The sequence below is a fragment of the Rhinolophus sinicus genome, linkage group LG06 (genome assembly GCF_036562045.2).
Source record: "Rhinolophus sinicus isolate RSC01 linkage group LG06, ASM3656204v1, whole genome shotgun sequence".
Taxonomy (NCBI): domain Eukaryota; kingdom Metazoa; phylum Chordata; class Mammalia; order Chiroptera; family Rhinolophidae; genus Rhinolophus; species Rhinolophus sinicus.
The window spans coordinates 155,019,465-155,038,627 of record NC_133756.1 but is presented as its reverse complement, the minus strand read 5'-3'; positions in this window follow the sequence as shown (position 1 = coordinate 155,038,627).

The following is a 19,163-nucleotide window of genomic DNA, read 5'->3' as shown; positions in this document are numbered from 1 at the left end:
ATACCCTGGTCGTGATGCTTCAAGTGACTGGTTAATGCAGTTTTGTTTTAAAACTTCATGGAAATTTTGCTTCCTGCTCAGTCATATCCAGTGTCATCTCATCTCAATTTTGGAAGATACTGTAGGTTGACCGTGTGGTTTCATGAGACCTCGGCCCATGGTCCCCGGGTTTGGTGAACCTTGCATAATGGCGCTTGGCATCAAGATCATGGAGGCCACATTTAGAGGTGTTTATACACCCTTCCTACGTACCCATTGTGGATGCATGGGGTCAAATGTGTAGGTCAATATTATTACAATGTGCTCGTTTATCGAAACTGACACTGTCCCACAACTGACGTCTGGGTCCTGCTCCTTTCCTTCTCCACCTCTCCCTATCCTTTTCTTTTCCTCCTTCTCTCTTCATTCTCCTTTTTTTCTGCCTTTCTGTGGACCTTTCAGAGATTAATAAAGTATATCTTTTCACCATGTCTCTTCAGTTGTAAAGAAAAGTAACCTGTGTTTCTCAAGATCTCAATGGTACTTGCCCTAAGTGCATGTGTATGAGTCTCTCTCACTGTCTCTCTGTCTCTCTGTCTCTCCCTCCCTCCCTCCCTCCCTCCCTCCCTCCCTCCCTCCCTCCCTCCCTCCCTCCCTCCCTCGCTCTGTGTTTTTCACATCGAATATGGTTGATTTAATTGGCCAGAGTCAGCTGCTCTGCAAAATCTAGACATGTCTGTGCGAAGGTAGAAATCCACTATGGTAATTCATACAGTATGTGAGTAGGAGGTTGACAGGTTTTTTGAAAATATGTATTAAAGTAAATTTATTGGTTGTTTTGAATTCAAGCACTTTCCGCCTCATTTTCAGCACCTCTACTATGAACTTAGCATTAGAAACTTACTAACTAAATACATACTAAGCATCATATCAAAACAGTTTACCTTTCATAGGAATTCAGGACGGCAAAATTTAGCGTTCTAATGCAATGGAATGTGAAGGCTGTCTGTGTGAAAGAGTTAATTACATTTCAAAAAGGATGCATGGATGATCAGGGTGAGATTTTACTGATCAATGATCATTGCATCTCTTGGTTTCAAAGAGAGATGAAACTTTTTATTACCAGAGAGTTTTTGAAGCCCATAGTTCACAGTCATTTAAAAACTAAGTCACTTGGTCCAATTATTGCCGCCCCCCACACACAAATATTTATAATCTGAAATCTACATTAAAGATGCAAGAATAGGGAAATGAATATTCATATACCTACGATCTGGATTCACCAATTGTCAAAATTTTACCACATTTGCTTTATCTCTTTCATGCATGTGAAGGACATTTATCTATCTACCTGTCTTTATGAGTAAGGACTCATGGTTTTTTTCGGATTTTTTTTTTTTGTTTGTTTTAAATCAATGGACCTTAATCTATTCCTATCACTATTCATTTTGCACTTTTTACCAATTATGGCCAAAGAAAATCCTTTCAAGTTGACTTGTCTTTTTGACGTATCCCCATCAACTTTGAATACATCCTTACTTCCTGGCACAAAAAGATGTCTCAGGTTCACTTTCCCCGCTCCCTCCCTTGAATCAGATACTTAGTTCATGTTAATAAGAAATTGTATTTAGAAGCTAAGATCTTGGAGTGATGAAAAAGTCTCCAAGAACTTGAACGTGTGTCTGTATCCAGAGAAGTCCTCATGGTCCCAATTTGTCCAGAGAAGATCACAGTATGTTGAACAAGTAACAGAGTTATTTTAGGCCAATAAATGTTCATATAGGGTCAGTCCAGAAAAATAGAACCAATTTATAAGATGGAATCCTCCCACCTCCTTTATTACCGTCTCTTGTTTGTTTGTTTTATACATAATAAAGAAAGAGATAAGTCAAATGTCAGAGTTGGAAGAGCTGCCTAATTTCATCTTGCATTATAAGAGAAAATGGATAATCAGAGACAGCAAGTGACTAGTGCTAAGTTACATTGTCGCGTCCAGTGCAACAAGAGTTGTGGGAAGCGAGGAGGGCGGCTCAGGGGTAAGAAATACAGTAGCCAAGAATAGAGAGCAAGCGGGGCCAAGGGACTCCAGCCTCAAGGACTGAGCCCCGAACCAACGCATAGATTTGATTGATTAACAAATGAAGTAAAGCTTGTTAATCTCAAGATCTGTGAATTCCATACATTATACTAGGAAACTGATTCAAACCAATCACCCTTGCCTGCAGGCAGCTGGACCCTTAAGTCTCAGGATGTATGTACCGCCCCAAGGGACAAACCTTTATGCATATGAATAGATGGAGAGCACACCATTGAATCTCTTCCTGTGCAGGTTGTGGGAAGGAATGCAGCTACAAAGGCAGAAGCTCTCCTTAGACGGGGAAAGGTGGGGGCTGTGCCCACCTCTATCAACCCAGTGAGTTCTCCAGATGATCCCCACGTGACTGTGTCTGGCTTAGGTCGTTCCCCCCGTGGGGAATCTTACCCGTCATTGACTAACCAGCCATCCTTTGGGGCCAAACAGGGAGACATAAGGTGTAAGCACAAAAGTGAAGTAAAATCCCTGAAAGGATCCGTCTCACAGACTCTCCTTTCTTTAGTGGCAGGTACGAGGGGACAGACAGGTAGGCTGCTACGTGGCAACATTACACAGCAAGTGAGTGGGAAGTGGGGGTACTATGTACCTTTCTTATGGGGTTGTTATGAGGGGTAAGAAAATGCATTTAGCTCAGAGCATGGAAGAGTGGAAGAACCAATAAATGTTAACTGCTAAAAAATAGTTTTGTGTAGCAGAACAATCTACAATAATGAGGGTGATTGCCACCAAATGAAACTGGGGCATCTTCTATCATTTTATTTCCCTCAGTACCAAGAACACCCTGAGGTTCTTATATAGGTGCAAGGGGTAGCATTAACGCTGCTTGATTTGGGGCATTCTTGCCAACATTTGAGGCCTAGAATTAGGTTTAATATGAATTAGATATTATGATCTTCTCTGGACAAATTGAGACCCTGAGGACTTCTCTGGATACAGACACACATTCAAGTTCTTGGAGACTTTTACATCACTCCAAGATCTTAGCTTCTAAATACAATTTCTTATTAACATGAACTAAGTGTCTGATTCAAGGGATGGAGCGGGGAAAGTGAACCTGAGACATCTTTTTGTGCCAGGAAGTAAGGATGTATTCAAAGTTGATGAGGATACGTCAAAAGGACAAGTCAACTTGAAAGGATTTTCTTTGTGCATAATTGGTAAAAAGTGCAAAATGAATAGTGATAGGAATAGATTAAGGTCCATTGATTTAAAACAAACAAAAAAACACACACACACACAAAGACTCTTATGACGGGCTTATGTATATTTGAGGGAGGTGGTAAAAGAAGAAATCTGGGGAAGTGGAGTTTTAAAGGTTTAAAAAAGTGAAACTAGAAGTGAAGAGAATGTGTAATGAGGAGCGATACATAGGATTATAGTTGAAATGTAAGTCAATATCAAAAAAGCATCTAACAAAACATGTTGCAACACTTATGTTTTGAATAAGGACTCATGGTTTTTCTAGTACTCATGAGTCTTAAATTATTTTAAAATAAAAATTTATTAAAAAAGTCAACTTCATACTCAGTTTAAAGCTTTTCCTACACGACCCCAAAAACCTTGTGCAAGTTGGCCTAGTGACTCAAGGTACTTGACTCTCCATTACCTCTGATACTGGAGGAGGCAAGAGAGACTAGAAATAAGATGCTTCTATTTGTGGCTGTCCTTAGTGAGTTAGCTGTCTTTTCTTTTGCTGTAATCGCTGTTCCCTTATATCAGAGTTTCTCAACTTTAGCATTATTGACCTTTTGGACCAGATAATTTATTTTTGTTGGAGGGGAAGTGGGGGTGGGTGGAGTTGTCCTGAGCCTTGTAGGATGTTTACTAGCGTTCTTGGCTCCTACCTTCTCGCTAGGTGTCAGTACGAATCTTCCTCCACCTCTCCCGACAAGTCATGACATTCAAAGCGTCTCTTCAGATATTGCCAGTTGTTTAGTGGGAGACAAAATCACCCCTGGTAGGCAATTCCTACCTTCTACGATAATTTCCACAAGGGCAAGGATGGGGTGGATGAAGGAGGCTCCCATAAGCCCCATTGAGGATGGACGACTCAACTCTGAACAACTCTTGGGCAGTTGGCTACAACTTTTGGCTGACTCATAGCTGATGACAAAATGCTGTCCTCACACTGTGGTGGTCTGCAGTAAGCATGCAGTCCCCAACTTGTCTCCCTGCTTGACTCTTTCTGGGGCTTACAGGGTTCCTCTTTTTTACCGAAGGGGTTGTAATTGCTGGCCTTTGCTAGGCCATGCCATCACATTAGGTTAAGTAAAAATAAAATCTTTGTATATAGTGTCTATGGAGAAAAATAGTGAATGGTTCAGGCCCATTTTGTCCAAAAAGCCCTCTCTACCTGCTATAGCTCTTGGAGATATTTCTCCTTTAACCCGTCTGCTAGCTATAGTCTGCTCCATTCATTTGGCATATAGCCAAGGTGACTGGGATTGTTAATTACCTAATGAACTCTGTCTGACATATCAACTAGAACAAAGATCATAGAATGTCAAGTGACCTAGAGGTCATGAACCAGCGAGAGCCGAGAGTTCAACCTCCTCATTTAACAGGTGAAATGCAATGAGGTTGGGATTTCCCCAGTGTCATACATGGAATAAATTATAGACCCAGGCAGCTCACAGGGTCTATAGCCCAAGGTCAGTGACCTTTTAATAAGAATACTTCCCAAAGATAAGGGTGTTCGTTTGGTCATATAGCGTGGTAATTTCGTATTCACTATGGAGCTAGATAGACCTAAGTTTCAAAATTAAACAGGCTCACTGACTTTGGGAAAAATTTGTCGCCTCTCTCAGCCTCATCTATAAAATGGAGATTTTAATAGAATCTAATTCACAGATACGTTGGCGAGGATGAACTGAAATAATATATTTAAAATATTTAGCACGGTGCTTGGCCTGCAGCAAACACTCCATCATCTTCATCCTCGTCTTCTTCATCATCATCATCACAGCTAAGCATTTTGGAATTTAGAAAACTCTTTCACCTACATTTAATCTTCCCCACCCACATGTGGCTTTTGGAGGTAGGTGTTGGTGACACTTTATAGATGAAGAAACAGGTTCAGAAAGACATTTCACTAAATCCACAAACCTTGTTAATATGAAAACACAAGCAGAAGTCTTCTGACACCAAGACTCGTGCTTCTCCTCCATGGTTGCTGATCTTTCCGTTTAGATTTTAGTCCTTGATGGCTATCCTGGGGCTTTGCATGTACATAGTAGGTGCTAAATATCTGCTGGGCCAATTATTCCATTGTTTCTTGCATGTTTATCCACCTCTCCTCTCCCCAAGACATTTAGTTAAAAATTCTCAGTTGGCAGGTCCTTAGCTCAGATATTTTGATAGGTCACACACATATGGTTTGGAGTTGAACCCATACTTGTTTTCCATAAATACTCACTGATACAGATGATGTGGCAGCATGCAAGGGACCTGTGATGAAAACTCTGATGTCTAGGCAGCCTAGGATTTCTGTGTAAAGGTCAGAAAGAGGCCCAAATGAGAGCATAGGTCAGACAGGTGGAGTGGGACAAGACAAGATCACCAGGTCAGGGCTCATTACATGCCCTTTGTCCCTTTGATTCTGGGTAGAAAACGAAACCCAACCAAAACCAAAAAGCAGTGGAACAAAGAGAAGAATACAAAGGGGAGAAAGTAGCTCTATCGTCAATAATTCAAAAGGTCTACAGGAAAATGTACCATGAGATTAATAAAAATGGCATGCTTGTTTGCTTTTTGTTGGCACGGCATAAACAACAACTCCTAGTTAATAAGATTTTGACATGAAGTTGAAATTTATATAACTTTTTCTTTTATTCCAATAGAAATCCTTCCTTTGAGGCCTGAGTCATATATATATATCTATATATATCTATATCTATATATATTTCACATATATATATCCACAGATATATATACACACATATATATGTGTATATATGTGTGTGTGTATATATATATATATATATATATATATATATATATATATATATATATATATATATATATACACTTATTGGAGGAACTGAAAATGAAGCCTGTGTCCTGGAGCCTTTGAGTAAGAGTGGGACAGTGGCATGGGAAGAGGGAAAAAGGTAACAGATGCAAGACCATACCTTGATGGGGTTTGGATTTTATTTCAAATACAACTGGTCACCATTGAGAGGTTTTAAGTAACTGAAGAACATGGTCTGAGATGAGATGTTTCAAAGCTCACTCACCTGGACACTTTGTAGAAAGATACCAGAGAAGAATGTGAGTGGAGAGACCAGTTGGGAAGCTCTTGGAGCAGGTCCGGGTCAGAGATGATGGTGGACTGGGTGTTAGGAGTGGCAGTGGAAGCAGGGAGATGGCACAACTGAATTCCTTCTTCTGATATTTTGTTTTTTTTTAACCAGGAAAAATAATAAAGTTGAATTTTTAAAAGGCAGCTCCTTGGCCCGTGTAACTATTTCACTGAACTCCCATAAAACCCTATGCTTAATCCTATCAGACTCTGTATTGGATTGAATCATAAATAAGTGCCATTTTTTGCATGTCAAACCAGTCAAATATCATTAGTTTCATATGATTCAGTATAATAAATAAACGTATCTGTTGAACATGCACTGTTGAGTATCTATTTTGTGCCATCCTTGCGTTGCTTCCTACCACATTGTAGTATGCGATCTATCTTTAATCGTCTGACTTTGCTATCACACAGAGACCCCTTACTAAGGGGCACCGACCATGACTTGCATATTTGCATTTCCAACCACCTGTACAGTGACTGGCAGATTTAACAGAAAGAGCATTATTTGTACAGAAGAAGCAAGCCTGAAAAAGTTGGAGTCCGCGGCCAAGCCAGGAGAAAATGTAACTAGAATTAGCAAAGACTGTGATTCTGGGATGGATTTTCTGGTTCAAAATGTTACTGTCCTTATTGCTGGTAATTGATTGATGCGATAGAGAAAAGAGAGGAAGGAATAGAAAGAATTCTGTAATTCCTACCAAAACCCACGAGGGCGTTGATGTCATCCCTTGAACCAATGTCCTAAGAGTATGTACGAAATAGTTCTAAAGTTGAAATGTAACTGTCCATGTGGTGTGGTGTGGTGTTGTTAAGACTGGCTCATGCTTTGGAACATTCTTCTGGAAGAATGTCGATGGATTCTGGTTTACAGCCTCCCTGGTGGGAACTGGGCTGAATGACTGGTGTGGTCAATTAGAGTCTTTAACTGAACAAAGTGGAACTGGCACCTCATGATCAGACTATAAAACTATTCAAAAGCAACATGTGGTTGTGTGGGGAGCGAGGTTACATGGGAACTTCCTCTGCTCATCCTGTATGACCTTGCCCGCAACCTAATCCATGTGATCTTTGAACTTACCACTCTTTACCCTGGGCCACGTCCAAATCACAATCTGTGTGGTATGATGATAAACAAACGGGGCTCTCCTCTTACAAGTAAAATAAACATACCCGGTACTAGCACATTTGTTTGAAGTAATAATGATGATGATGATGACAATAATAAAATATTTATTAAGCACTCAAGAAATGCCAGTGCTATTCTAAACACTTCACATGCATTAGAAAAGAGAATTCTCACAGAAATCCTATGAGATAAGTACAGATAGGTTTAGCAAATTGCCCAAGTTTACACAGTTCCTAAGTGTTAGGGCTGGTAAGTCACTTACAAAGTGACTGATCTTCTAGCCACAGCTACGACTTTACCTGTCAACCATGAAACTCGCTTCTGCTACACAGGCCTTATCTTTGTTTTGATAGTATGCTTTGTTTGGGAGCCTCCTCACTCAACCTAACCTAGAAAACTCCATGAAGCCCCATTTAAGGAAATCTGTGACGATTTCTCTACTTTTTCTTGTGTTTCCTAGGTACTTGACACATGACTCCATCACACTAAATTATCATCATGTGTCTAAATGTTTGCTTCCATCACTAAACTGTGAGCTCCAAGAGAAATAACACTGTGCTTCTTTCTTCTTCTTATCCTCAGGACCAGGACCAGGTTGGTGCCTAATAAATGCTTTATGAGTGAATAATGAAAGAATGACTACAATCACTTAATTATCTGAACAGAGCCAAAATTCAGACAGCAAACAGATGAATGGCACAGCATTTAAGCACTGAGGTGCATGAATTGCCCTCAGAGAAGTGGGGTTGAAATGTATCAAATTGTCTGTCTATCATCTCTGGCTAGTGTAATTGCCCCAACCTCTTTCTGATGATATAGTTCCATTAGGGCAACCACTCCCCTGTCATGGGACCCCTCTCCTCCAGGCTACAGTGGCTGGTCCAGGAGACTTACCCAACCCGCCCTGAGCCAGTGAGCTTCTTTTGGAATTGACTACTGTCTTGAATGGAGGAGATAAACATTTAAGAGTTGTTGACAATGGTTGCTTTCCACCATTTGGACTGGGAAGCCAAAAAGATTGTCTGTAGCAAGGGTGAGAAAAAAGTCAAGTTTATAAATTCAGGAAGATTTCCTGGATAGAACTCTTGTGATACTCAAGTGACTGAGATTTACAGGCTCCATGAGAGAATGACCATGTATGCTGTGTTCACTGTTATATCCCCAGGTCTAGCATGGTAGATTCATTTATCTGTTCAATAAACGAATAAGGAGGCTCCTGAGCACAGGAAATAGCTGGACTAAGGAAAGGGAGACCTGGTCCTAGTTACCTTGACGCTGGAAGTTCTTATGTCTCAGGTAGGATTATAATTGACTATGGCAGCTGATTCCTTCATATTAACTTAAAATAATTTGCTCTGAAAAATATGGCAAGAGTTCATTGGGTAGATTACATAATCATCAAAGTTACTTAAAGGGCTTTTGTAAATGTTGAATTCTGGGTATCAGCCTGTGAACATTGTGATTCAATTAGTGTGGGGTGGGGTTCCAGAGTCTGCATTTTCCAAAAGCTCCCTGGGTAATTTTGCTGAAGAGCCAGGTTCTCAGAATTCCATGAATTGCCACACCCTGTAGTTCAATCAACTCCCAGTTCTAAATTAGACTATTTATTGCATTAGATGGGTGTTTTAGGTAACATTCATTTATCATCCATTCAGAAACTACTTATTAAGTATCAGATGTATGTAAAGCACAGCACAAATTGATTGACTGCTCTGCTTTTAAAATTTCTTAATAGGGAAGCAATTACTACCTTCCTTCAATGAACAAAAAAAGCAATACTTATTTAGGGTCAGAAGTTTCATGATACCATCCCATCAGAATATAAGAAAAATCCCCCTCATATGTGTGAAATCACAAATTCTATAGTATAAGAGGGTCAGGGAGTATGGATTTTTGAAAAAGCTATTTTTATTATCCTAAGCTGGAGTCATTTATCCTGACCCTCTCTGCTTGCCTCTCAGAGAGGTGAGGCGCTGAACCAGTTAGGATAAACTGGAAGCCGAAACTCTACTCATAAAGGCAAATTGCACCATTGTGAATTATAAACTTGGATCTGTACTTAGAGACCCTTAAAGCCATGGGAGTGGTGGCTGGCGGCTGACCTGTGATGCAGCAGACATTGATCCAGGCATCGGAGGCTGAATTTGCTGAATTAAGGCTGAATGCGTTATAAAGCCAGTTCTCCTTTGTGGGTCCCCATAGCCTTATCTTGCACTGAGAGATTGTATCAAAACAAAGTTGTTCTCACACTGGAGGACCTGGGGATCCCAAAGACTACTGAAATAGAAGGGAACAGTTATCGCTTGAGCTGATCATTTGGTGTCAAGATGGTCAAAACCACAAACACAAAACTTGAGTACCAAAAGGCATGGAGGAACTTCATAATAAGTTCATCGTTCTAACATACACCTTCTTTTTACAAATGGCATGAAACCTTTCACAGCGTAGTTGAGGGTGCCAAATTGAGGACCAATATATTGGCGAATGGCTAAGGTTCCTTCCATCTGCAACGTAAAAAGAAGCTATGTCTGAATTCCCAGCTGTAGTAAGTTCTTCAGTCCTCTTGCTTGTCTGACCACAGACCAAGTATATTTCTGATTCTGCTTCATCACATAGGGAAATTAAATCTACAGATAACGTGAGGTTTAATAACATGTTCTCTCCTGAGAATGTATGTGCCAAGCATTACATTGGGGATTGTTAGAAGATACACAAGAAAGGGACAGTGTGTGCTATCTACCCACCTGTGGTTTGCCATGTGCTACTCTTGTGTTAGGCTGGTGCAAAAGTCATTGCAGTTTAAAAGGTTAAAAAGAATTGCAAAAGCCACAATTACTTTTGCACCAACCTAATATTTTCTGTGCTTCTGCACTAGACTGTGTGTAGAGTCACCAAGAAGACGCTGTGCGTTGGCATATGTACGGCATCCTGCCTTTGCAGGGACTCATGTTCATTCTTCAAAACTCAGTTTAAGCAGCACTTTTGTTTTTTCATGATCAACCTTCATAAAGTTGGAGCTCTTTCTTTGTGGGCTCACTGTCCTTTGGCCACAGTGGGATTATAGCTTCTGTCACCTCTTGTTTGCACTGTCATCGTTGTTTTCTCTTTCCTCCACTGTGAATTGTTGGAGGGCAGGGATCATGCCTTTTTTATTCCTGCATTTCTCAAACCTGGCACTCACTAGTGCTCGGTACTTGATTACAGAATGAATGAATAGGTCAATGGTTCACTATGACCCAGCGATGTTCGCATGCTACTCTGTCGACAATATGTTCTCTATGATGGTGGGAGGCAGGGTGGATGGGCACACGTCTCAGTGAAAATAAACTTCCAGCTCCCATCTCATCTTAGCAGTGCTAAGCCTTGTGACTTATTTTGTGTCGTCCCTGATTACTCTCTCCCAGCATAATTAGAAGTGTCCTTATGTCTTTCACTCCAGATACACTCATTTTAGTTTTATTTGGATGTGCTGTTGACACTCTGTCATTTGCATCATCTTTAGATCTGATGATAATTGCAAAGCCTGCATAACAAATTCTCACGGAGGGAGAAAGGGGCTTTCTGAAGGGCTAACAGACTGTTCAGATGACAAGATAAAGACCCAAATTTCTGTTTTCTGAGAGGTGTTTGCTACTGCAAATGGCAGTCTCCTGCTTCTGAAGGATGATGTTCAGTGATAAGCATTCAGCTTGGTAGTTGATTTTCTGATTCTTGTAGTCGTTTTTACTTTTTACCGCATGACTACTAGGTTCCAACATGTGAATTGCAATGTCTCAAACAGGCTTCACACCTAACCCTTAGCCTCATTTTGCAGGTGAGATTCAGAATAAACAAGAACCTGCTCAATGTCACATAGCTGGGAAGTGACTGGGCTGGAATTTGGACATGGTTGCATCTGACTTCATAGATGAAACTCTTTCTATTTTGACACCGTGTCATTCAGCTATGACTAAGTTTATTGGATGCCTATTTATTGTCAAGCTGCAGGGCAATGACCCTCCACCTTTCCTCTCTGTTTGGACACAGCCTTTGGATATTTCATAAAGGAATCTCACTTCAACTTCTGACCTGTTCTCTATGGGCTGGTTCTAAACGGGAGCTGTTGATACTTTCCTTTCATCAAATATAGTACTGACACTCACCGCACCCCAGGCATCATATTAGAGCCTTTGGGAGATATAAAGATAAATTGATTAGTTTTGCCCTTAGAGACCTCACAATCTAGAATGGTAACAAAATAATTTCACAAATGACGATAACACAAAGCGGCATCTTAAAACTGTCATGAAAGTGGTATAAACAATTTAGTGTGGGGAGTGAGGAAAGTTGGAAGAATTCTCATTTTCTTGACATGATCAAGGAAGACTTCCTAAGGGAGACAACACAGAAGGAGACTAGGAAAGATAAAGAAGCTTTCCACTGGCAGTGGCCAGGGGAGTACATGCGGGCAGAGGTAATAAGAGGAGCAGAGACTACATTTGCAAAAATATAGAGTACGGAGTGGGACTGAGAACACTCAGAGTTTCTGGGTCACAGCATGAATGAAAGCAGGAACTCAGAGGTAAAATGGGAATTATAATGTTAGTGTTGGATTGTGAAAGGCTTTGAATGCCATGGTGATTGGATCTTAGAATTCTTGGGGAGTCTGGGATTTCTACAATTTTATATAGTGGAGAGCCTCAGATGATGTGAAGGGGAGTGTTTTTAGAAGAGCTTTACTGAAAAGATGAAGAATTGGGCAAGACTGTGGAGGGCAGACTGGCATGGGGAAAGACTGGAGAGAACAATCAGAAGGTTTGTGAAACGGTTTGAGGTGAGAGGTAACGAGGACTTGAAAACGGGTAGGGGTGGTGGGAATGGAGGGGAGAGGTAGCTGACAGCAACCAGCCATTTCATTGCAAACACAGGCATCATCCCTTAACTCTTTTATGGAGATGCCAGAAGTGATATTCCTCATGGAAGCTTCAATGAGTAGAATTATAGCTGCAAAAGTTTCATTTTTCCTTTCCTAGCTTCTGCTTTGGCAAATGGAGAATTTTTTTCCTTGTGCAAGTTCTGTAGATCTCTATTTTTGTCTCATAAGATAGGCAGAGAATATAAATCGATGAAAATCATCTTCTAACTATGCTATGGTTTAAGACAATGGCCGCTACCTGAAAGAGTTTATTGGAGATTAGGAGTGGGTATAATATGGGATACTGGAAGAGCCCTGGAAAGGGAATCAGGAGGTTGGAGTTCTTGCAAAGGCTCTGTCCCTCTCTACACATGGCTTTGGGCTAGCCATTTATGCTTTCTGAGATTCCATGTCCTCCCAGATCAAATGACGGGCTTGGGGTTCAGTGAGTATTCAGTTCTTCCCAGTGATAGAGCCCTTGGTTCAAATAAACCCTTTTGGGGAACCCAAGATATGAAACAGATATACGAAACATGTAGTGGTGAGGTGGAAGCTGGAGAGAGGAGCTTGAATCTTTGCTTGCTCAGCCTCTGTGTAAACTTCCAACCTCTGGGGCTCCACGAGACATTGTCAGAAATAAGTGGGCATTATAGATTATTAGGTGAGCTCAGATGTTCCTGTAAGCTCATCATAGTGATACATGAGTTTTTAGGCAGAAGTTACACACTGAGCTCCTTACCACCCTGGTGCTCCTGAGTTGTGAGAAAGATGGAGCTGCTAGTGAACCGGCATTTCATAGACGGGGTTTTCTTTCAATGCCTGAAGCATCTCAAATCTATTCTTGCTATCAGCCTTTGCACTAGTGGTTCACTCTTCTAAAGATACACCTTTTCCATATTTTTGCGTGATTCACTTCTTTCTTATCATTTAAATCTCTAAAAACATAAGTTCCAAAGAATCCTTCCTACAGAGGCAAATTTGCCTGGAAGCCCATCTCTTGGATTGGTCCCTTCCAAGGCCCTGAGGAGGACCCAGAAATGTGCTCATATGATCATATGTTTTTGAAAAATTTACAAACATAAGCTATTTTAATCACAATGGGTTATCACCACTATGTCTTTCTGCTCTCATTTTCTCCTCTGTCTCACTTTTCCCTCTGTCACATTTTTTCTTGTGTTGGGTGCCTTTTGAAACTTTGTGCCTCACTTTCCTTATCTACAGAATGAGAATAATGACAGTATCTACCTCCCAGTGTTATTGAGAAGGTTAAATATTTTCATACAGGAAAAGTGCTTAGAACAGTCAGTGTCTGGTATGCAGTAAATGCCTATTGTTTTATTATCACCACACTTAGAATTTGACAACATAGCAGACATGTCACTGGATTCAAGTTCTGGCCAGACTGTTGTAGACCATAAGTAACTTACTAATATTAAGAACATCAGACAGAAAAGCGTCTGAACTCCTCCTATAGTTGAGGTAACGAAGGCCAAGGGAAATGCAGTGGCTTGTCTGAATCTCAGGACTTGGAGGGGTCCAAGGTAGGACTAAAACCCAGGTTTTCTGATAGAAAGTGAAGGTGGCTCTCAGGGACCCATCACATGCCGATGTTTTATACAAAAGGAAGGCTGCCGGGGGCGGTTGTTCAGTCTCATCTTTAGTGACTTCTTTTACGCACCCTACTTACTGGGCTCTAGTCCTAAGAACAAGCTGGAGAATAACAGAATGTTCCAAAATAGCCAGCCAAGAACCCTGCAGAAACCCCTGACACTTATTGCCACTAAACTAATTTTGAATGCGTCGAATACATATTTTTAGAGTTTGGGTAGATTTATTTTTGAGGCTACTGCCTGACTTTAGGGTATGACCAGAGAGTAAAGTCTCAAATGAATTCATGTCACAGTTCTTGGAAGATAGAACCATCCCTTGTTACCAAACAAGGATAAACTCTGGATATACCTGGATGATATAAACGTAAAAAAAAACAAACCAAAATATTGGTTGAAGACACGTGGGTGATTTTTTTTTATACTCTTGAATTAGAGAGAACCTTTGTAACTATGCCACAAACATCTCTATGCCATAGCAAAAGTTTGATAAATTTGATCATCTTAAAGAACAAAAACATAATAAAAAAACAAAATTAAATCTTCCACGGGGCAAAAAAAAAGAAAAAACCTCAAAAAAACAAGCAAAAAAAAAAAAAAATCCCAAAACCAAAATAAAAAATGAACAACAATAACACCCACACCCACATGCACCCCCCCCACACACACACAAACTCATAGGTAAAAAATCAAAAGACAAATGACAAATTGAAAAAAAAAATTGCAACTCACGTCCCAGACAAAAGGGTGATTTCTTTAAATAGAGCTGCCAGAAGTTAGCAGCAACACAGAGATAACATTTCTCACCTCTCAGATGGGCAAAAATTCAAAAGTTTACAAAACACTCTTCTGATTATTCTTCAGGAAAACATTCAGTGAAGTACTAGTGGGAGTAGGAATCTATTATCCCGGTAGAGGGCAACATGTTGACTCATCAATTACTATGACCCAGTGAGTTCACCACACAAAGTGCAGTATGCGCAAGGTTACTTACGGTTTGTACTAGTAGAGAACTAGAAACGACCTGGGTTTCCACCAATGGAAGAATGATCACATAAACTATTTTTCACTTCTACCAGGGAGGAGTAGACGGCAAAATGAGAAGCTCTCTAGGTACTGTCATGGAAAGATCTCCTGGATATATTTTTAAGTGAAACAGGAAAGCACAGTACAGGTCATGTAACATATTGTATTGTAGGAAGCAGGAACAGAATAAAGATTTCTTTTCACTTGCATAAATACTTAACTAATACCCAAGAAAGCAAAACTAAACCACTTTTAGTGCTAGGGATGAGGGACGGGATGGTGTGGACAGGGAAAAAGGGGAAGCGAGAAAACTTCCAATGAATGTCTTTTTATACTGCTTCAATAAAATGTAGATAAATTGCCTCTCTAAAAAGTAAAAATAAACTTAAAAAAATTCCCGGCAGTGGTGAAATATGTGTCAAGTAACTTTGGGCGAGTTGTTTAAACTTCATGAGCCTCAACTTTCTCATCTATAGAATGGGGCGAAGGCAGCATCTACTTAGAGCTTTCTTTTAGTTGTTCACACAGATCAAGCTCATCCTTGACTCAGGTCATTGATGCTTCTGTTCCTTCTGTGTGACGTGCTACCTACTCCTGGGCTTCGGAGAACTCCAGCTTGAACGTCAATTTCCTCCTCAGAAAAGGCTTGTCTGGCCGCTTTGTGTAATACAGTCCCTGCTTCACTCATTAGCCTCTGGCCTATTGCTCTATTTTGATTTCCTTGTAGCTTCTCATTAGCTAATCTTCTCTTTCTCTCTCTTTTCTTTGTTTATTTGACATTTTGTGACTCCTTTATTATAAACATCACAAGAAGAGGGGCTTGTCTATTTCTATCACAGTAAGTCCCAAGAACCCAGAACCATAACTCATGTCTAAGACATATTTTTTGAATGAACGAACGAACGAACGAATGAACGAACGAACGAACGAACGCACGCATGAATGTTTGTACCCAATGCAAGGGGCTCAATTGATTTGAGTCATTTCTATCATGGGCTATACATCAAGGATCAGGCTGTGTTGGGTATTATCTCCCCACTTAAGTTATTCAAACAATACTTTGTAAGAATATATTTCCTTGTTTAAACTTACCAGTAAGACTTAGATGGCTAGCATTTGGAGTAAGAATTAATGAAAATTGAAAGACTTTCTAAAAGAAAGGCCATTCTCCTGTTCCCTGGACCCACATTTCATATTTAATTAGAATTTTGGTGTTCTCTCAGGCTCATTACAATCTCAGTTTCACTTTGTTCCCAAACATACAGAAACCCCAGAACTGTGCCCCACCCCACCCCACGATGCAGGCTCAGGTGAAAGCATTTATGTAGCTGCTGTACCTCGCTGTCAGATAATTGCTCATAATTACGCATCTTACCAGAGAGAAGGAGCCTAACTATCTCCTTCTGTGCAAAGTCTCTGGAGAGAATACCCAGTCTGTGTTTTCTTTTTATTCCTACTTAAGAAAGCAATTTTTTTGAACTTGATGTCACATTGAGGATGAAAGCAGTAGAGAAAAACAACCATACATATATACATCTATCTATCTATCTATCTATCTATCTATCTATCTATCTATCTATCTATCTATCTATCTATATTTGGGGCAGAGTTCCAGAGAGCAGTTTCCAGGCTCTTGGCCTCACGTGGAAAGGTGCTGGTTTGGCCATCAGCTGTACCAGTTAGCCATTAGCCACTAATATAACTGGCACGGCTGTGCTAGCTGGTGCGGATTGCAGCTTGCAGGTTGGTTGGTTGGTTGGCAGAGAAGTGGTCAGCAGATTGTGGATCCTGTTGATCCTACTTCCTGTGTCTTGCCCGGATGCCAGCGAGACTGGGGTGCAGGAAAACCCCTTGTTGGGTTACTGGTAGATGTTTGCTTTTGTGTCTCGACCAGCCGCCATCGAGAATATAGTGGTATGACTCCCCTATCTGTGGCCCCGTGGGTGTTCCTTTTTGGCCTCACCATGTCCTGCGTTCTTGTGTGGGGAGCAGGAGCAGAGACACTGCATTGCACATGGCGCAGAGAGCAGGGTATGATGCTGGCCAGATTCCCCAAAGCGGTAATGGAGCAGCTTATACATATGAAAGCTCTGTTTCTGGAGACCCGTGAGGAGCTGCGCAGGGAGCAGGAAACGCTATCTGCCGGAGAGCTGGACCCCTGTGGAGGGGTGGGAAGACATAGCTGTTTCCCCCACCAGCATGGGCTGGAGAAAGCGAGGGTCATTGCTGCCGTGTGGGCTGGGAAGTGCTTGCTGAGGCAGCCCACATGCGGGATTTGTAATCCTGGGAGGAAATGCTTTGCTGAGTCCTCAGTGGATGATGCGGGTGAGGTCAAGGTCGTCCCTCACCCACAGGTTGGGGAGGACTTGGAGCCCTCGCTCTGCGGAGAGGGCACACATGTGAGGCCAACGTACAGCCCTGGTGAATGACTGTGGACTATGGGGAATTGCCTTCTATCCCTGATTTGACGGACCACTTGACTGTTTGCTTGGGAACGTACCACCATGTAGTGGATCTTGTGGATGTTTGCTTCCTGTGTGTCTTCCGGCTGCCAGCGAGACTGTGGTACAGGAAGACCCCTGGTTGGGGTACTGGCGGATGTTTGCTTTTGTGTCTCGACCAGCCGCCAGCGAGAATATAGTGGTATGACTCTCCTATCTATGGCTCCGTTGGTGTTCCTTTTTGGCCTCACCATACTCTGTGTCCATCTGCCGGGAGCAGGAACGGGACCAGAGACCCTGCATTACATATATACATATATAGGTTTTTTTGCATGCAAATAGTTATTTTATAACTCTGATTTTCTGGTTTCATAGAGAAATATTCAGAATGCCATAAAGGAGTTAGACACTTAAACACAATATGTGTGTCGTGGTGTAAATTAAGTTCTCTGTAATTCACATATTGCTTCCTTTGGGCGCCCTTTCCCCATATCCAAGCACGGTGGGATCTGTGAGGCCCTTATCCTCATGCTTATTAAAATGTATATTATACTGTTATGTGAATATAACATATATGCATACTCGTGTGTGTGTGGTTTTAGCACAAGTGGGGAGTTATTTTCTAACCACTTTGCCTAATGACACCGTCTTATCTGGCCATTTCCAGGCCCTTCAATAGGAAATTTTCAGGTGCTCATTTTTTGGTTGATTACTTCAATTTCCCGCTACAAGGATACAGACTGAATTAATGAGGAAAACAAGCTGGGAGATTTATATGCAACGTTACAAACGTTATGCAAGGAATCTTGAAAGATTCTGCTTTGCACTTCAGAGCATAACAGAGATGTCCAAGACGTTAGTTTGGAAGGCACTGGCTCTCTGCGATATTCACTTCAGTTCGTGTGTGTGTGTTATATTTCTTGTCTACTTGGTGTGCAAGAAAACAGCATTTTGTGCAGGGGTTGCTTTCACGGATCAAGGAATTGTAGAGGATCAAGTGACTCATTTCAGTGTAAGAGACTGAAACCAAACCTTGTGATTTTTCTCAGTCTCAACTTTTTCCTTCCCAGCATGAAATAAACTGACTTCTGATAAGCCAGAAACCCAGAGCGTAAACCAGGTGAACCAGAGGCATTGCTGCATTTGAGTATAAAAAGCTCAAGGTGGGGAATAGGTCTCGTTCAAATCCGCGGCCTCCAGTAGTGTACAGAGGGCAGTGAACTGATGGTATTTTTTAGTAGCCGTAATAACAATGCTTTAAGTTTACAGAGCACTTTGAAATGCATCAGTCTTTCATATTTATTATCTTATTTAATACAAATACTACTAGTTCAAAGGTAGGTCTATTATCCTTATTTTACAGATAAGGAAAAAGATTCAGGAAAGTCACAGAGCACAGTTGGTGGCTCTGAGGGTTGGCACCCTGTCTTTTATCTAAATTGACTCCTTTTGCTGTGCCTCAGCTTCCCCAATTTAGTACAAAAATTGAAAGAGAAGTGAATGAATGAATGAATGAATGAAAGAAAGAATGGAAGAATGCCATGCCTCAGGGTGAGAGAGGCTAGCCTGACAAAGAAGGCCCAGACACACAAGCCATCAGGAAACCCTACAGAAATCCAGGCTGTTGGTGTTGAATTGCAAATTTCAAATGGGGGGGTGGGTATCCATTCATACGACTCTCAGATTTGC